The sequence below is a fragment of the Lutra lutra genome, chromosome 3 (genome assembly GCF_902655055.1).
Source record: "Lutra lutra chromosome 3, mLutLut1.2, whole genome shotgun sequence".
Lineage (NCBI taxonomy): Eukaryota > Metazoa > Chordata > Mammalia > Carnivora > Mustelidae > Lutra > Lutra lutra.
The window spans coordinates 64,495,681-64,500,130 of record NC_062280.1 but is presented as its reverse complement, the minus strand read 5'-3'; the positions used below and the strand labels follow the sequence as shown (position 1 = coordinate 64,500,130).

The following is a 4,450-nucleotide window of genomic DNA, read 5'->3' as shown; positions in this document are numbered from 1 at the left end:
GGTTAATAATGGTAAACATATTTTTCTAAGTATGTGTTCAAATCTTCAACAAATTCTTAATGAGTTGTTTTGCTTTAATTATTGCTTTATGCAAGTCCTTCTTCTATTCTCTATACAAGTCCTAGGTCAGCTTTGGGTATTTGCATCTGTTTTTTACTTTTATGTCACCTACACCAAGGGAGAAGAAAAAAAAAAACTGGACTTAACCAAAATGAAGAATTTCTGGTTTTCAAAAGACACAAGGGAACAAAAAAGCAAGCCACAGACTGAAGAAAATATCAGCAAGTTAATTACCTAAGAAAAGGTTTGTATCAAGAACTTATAAAAAACTCTCAAAATTCAGTAACAAAACAATTCAACTTAAAAATGGGTAAATGACTTGGACAAATATTTCACCAAAGAAAAGAGACAAATGGTAAATAAGCACATGAAAAGATGTTCAACATCTTTAATCATCAGGGAAATTAGACACTATGTAATACCACTACCCATCAATTACAATGTCTACATTTAAAAAGACTGACCATACCAAGTGTTGGCAAGGTTGTGGTGGAACTGGAATTCTCATATACTGCTGGTGGGAACATAAAATGGTATAATTACTTTGGAAAAACGGTTGTAATTTCCTTTAAATCAAACACCTAACTTATGATCTAACTATTCTATTCCTAGTTATTTACCCAAAAGGGTGAAAGATTATATCCATACAGAGACTTCTACATAAATGTTCATAGCAGCTTTATTTATAATAGTAAAAAAAAAAAAATACCTAAATGTCTATCAACAGGTGAAAAAATAAGCAAACTGTGGTATATCTATATGATGGAATATTACTCACCAATAGAAAGGAATGAATTATTACTCTAAACAGCAATATGGGTGTATACCAGACAAAGCATGCTGAAAGAAAACAAGTACATTCCGTATGATTCTATTTATATATAACTCTAGAAAATGCAAACGTATGGTGACAAAAAGCTAATGTGTGGTTGCATGGGGCGACAGAATGGAGGATTATTGAAGGCCGGTGGGAAAGATCACAAAGGATCAATTTATACACACACACACACACACACTTCAAAATTAATCAAATTGGGTTCCTGGATGACTCAGTTGGTTAAGTATCCAACTTTTGGTTTTGGCTCAGTTCATGATTTCAGGGTTGTGAGATCAAACTCCATATCAGGCTCCCTGTGGAGTCTGCTTGAGATTCTCTCCCTCCCCCCTGCCACCCCCTGCTTTTATTCACTCTCTCACTCTCTCTGAAATCAATAAAATCTTTTAAAAATTTATGAAAGCGTACACTTTAACTGTATGTGGTATTTGTATATCACCCAGCTGCCTAATTGTATGACAAAAAATAATAAAAAATAAAAAAACAACAAAAAAGATTATCCAGGCTTTATAAAATGAATGTTCCCTCTTCCTCTATTTTGTAAAATTGTTTGCATAAGACTGATGTTGTTTCCTCTTTAAATGTTTGAAAAAATTTATAAATGAAAACATCTCAAAGTTTTATTTATGAAAGGGTTAATACAAATTAAATTCTATGCATATAATAGATATGGAGTGATTCATATTTTCTTATTCTTTTGAATCAATTTTGGTAAGTTAAGTATGTAAGGAATTTGTCATTTTATCAAAATTATCAAATATATTAGTAAAATGTTTCTCGTGATATACTGTTATTGTACTTTCAATATTGTCATATCTGTAATAATATGTTCTGTCATTCTTGATATTGTGTATTATCTCCTTTATTTTCTTGATAATCATCTTAAGTTTCACCAACTTTACTAATATTTTACTATTTACTATTTACTATATTTACTATTTACTATTTTACTATTTACTAAAAAACCACTTTGCTTTTTAACTTTTTTCTGCTTGTGTATTTTCTTTCATTGATATCTTTTCTAGTTGTAGAATTTCCTACCTGCCACTCACTCTTATTTTAATTTGTTTATTCTATTCTAGCTTTTTAGGGTGGTAGAGTAGACAAATTACTTTAGATGTTTCTTCTCTTCTTTTTTTTTTTTTTAAATACAAAGAAAATATTTTTATTTGTATAACAAAGACTGAGAAATGACATAATCAAGTTAACAGAACTGGTGTCAAGACACATAGGTTCAAAAAGGTATCGATGAGTAGGAACGCTGTTTCATCCAACCTTCCCTCAATTACGGAACATTTCTGATACACTCCTGACTGAATCTTAGGTGTGATGTGTCCCGATGACTCAAAGACGGTTCCCTTCAATTAGTCCTCATTATCTTTCTTTTTTTTCTTTTTCTCTGGACTAGGAATTGCTGTGCTGGTGCACGGTTCTTCCTCAGAAAGTGGTTCTTCCTTAATGTGCTTCTTCTTCTTCTTCTTTTTCCTTCTTCTTCTTCTTCTTCTTCTCCCTCTCCCTCTCCCTCTCCCTCTCCCTCTCCCTGTCCCTCTCCCTCTCCCTCTCCCTCTCCTTCTCCTTCTCCTTCTCCTTCTCCTTCTCCTCCTTCTTCTTCTTCTTCTTCTTCTTCTTCTTCTTCTTCTTCTTCTTCTTCTTCTTCTTCTTCTTCTTCTTCTTCTTCTTCACAGATGTCTCCTGTTCTTCTACCACTAGTACTCCTTCTTCTTCTTCTTCCTCCGTTGCTACTGGGGCTTCTTCAACTTTAATTTTAACCTTGGCTTTTTTGGCCTTCTTTTCAACAATTTCGTCTTCTTTGTCTACCTGTTCTATCTTGCGTTTTTTGGAACAGGCTGGCTGTGTGGAATCACCAGAAGGATCATAAGTCTTTACTTCACTTTTATGTTCATATTTTTCTGTTTTTGCTAATGCTTTTCCCATTCCACTTATTTTCCTTGTCCCTCTATCTTCCAAGGTCCTCAACCTGGCCTCGAATTTGGCTTGGTTCTCAACTCCCATTGCAGAACTGGAGTCTTCACCAAAAGCATCATACCGAATAGCCAAAACATTTTTGGCTGCCAGCATTCGAGAAATCTTTCCTTTGTGTTTCCGACTTGTCTGGTCTACAAGTGAAGCATGATAAATGAGACCATATTTTGGGGATCTCATCTAGACTTGAGGGCTCTGAAGAGTGCCTTTTCTGCTCCAAAAATCTGAACCATAGAAGCTGCATGATTGGCCAAATTCAAAAGAGAACCTGCATGAGCAATGAGCTGTGCTTCCACTAATTCCCCAACCATGACTGTAACATTTGGTGCAATGGCCATCATTCGATTTTGTAGATATTCATAGATCTGGGTTCTATATTCTGAGATTTCAATTACCTGAGTGCAGAGATGCAGAATATTGCAAATATCTTCTTCTGAAACCTCTGTTCCCATTGATATCTCTGCAGCTGCTTTCACTTCTGCTTCAACTTCCTCTGGCAGTAGTTCAGAAAGTTTGGCTGAGGCATACATAATTCTTCCTATCACTGACTTTCTGTAAACACTTGCAGTATGTCAGATTATCCGAAAGAATTTTTCCTAATTCAGGGAAATGCCAGCCATACCATTCTCTACACCACATAATATAGTTGTTTAGTTCTTTATCTAAGTCATCTAACAAGGAAATTGCCTGAACAATCATGGTGTCCACTTTATCAGCACTGAATTTCAATCTGTATCGGGACAAGCTGTGTGCCAATCCAAGACACATAGCTGCCATTTCATGTGGTTCTACACCAGGGATTAATCCATCCATCTGGGAACAGATTCCTCTCATAAATTCATTGACAACAGGACCATGGATACAACTGAGATTTAGCTTTTCCTTTATGACCCCTCCTAGTTTAGCATCAGCTACAGCCAAGGGTTCATGGGCTTCTTTTACTATTTTCTTCAGAACTTTCTTCAGCTGCTTATTGATTTTGCCCTCCATCAGAGCTGTGAATGCTACTAATGCTTCTGCTGTATCCTGAAATTTCTCAAAATGTTTTAGCTTTACTATTTTATTTGCTTTCTCTGGAGTTTCAAATTCCACAAACTATCAACCTCTTGAAGTTTCTTCTCATTCAAAACCTTAAAGATGGCGTAGCTGACGGACATTTCGAATAGCACCAACATGGTGAGGCCGGGTCAGGGCGCTGTGTGGCACGCCGCAGCTCTATACCAACAAAACCACACCAAACTTTAGGCCCACAAAGGCTTGCAAGGGCACAACAGGTCACGCACAAATGCCCACGCCTTTTCGCGAAGAATCAGACCACGCTGTCTAAACGTTCCAAACTCGACTGTGTGTAGAACACCGGAACGCGCTTCTCCTTCTCCCTGTTTCTTCTCTTCTAACATAAGAATTTAAAGCCTATAATTTCCTCTAAACACTACATTATTTATATCCCACAATTTTCTATGTATGTTTCTGTTTTGATTCAGTTTGAAATAATTTTTATTTTCCCTTGGGATTTCTTCTTTGGTATATCTGTTTTTCAGGGGTGTGTGTCTTAATTTCTAAATATTTAAC

General features: G+C 35.8%; 1 pseudogene; it reads right to left on the bottom strand.

Moving 5' to 3' along the window:
- Positions 1-2,044: 2,044 nt before the first annotated feature.
- Positions 2,045-4,247, bottom strand: LOC125095552 (nucleolar protein 58-like; annotated as a pseudogene).
- Positions 4,248-4,450: the final 203 nt, after the last annotated feature.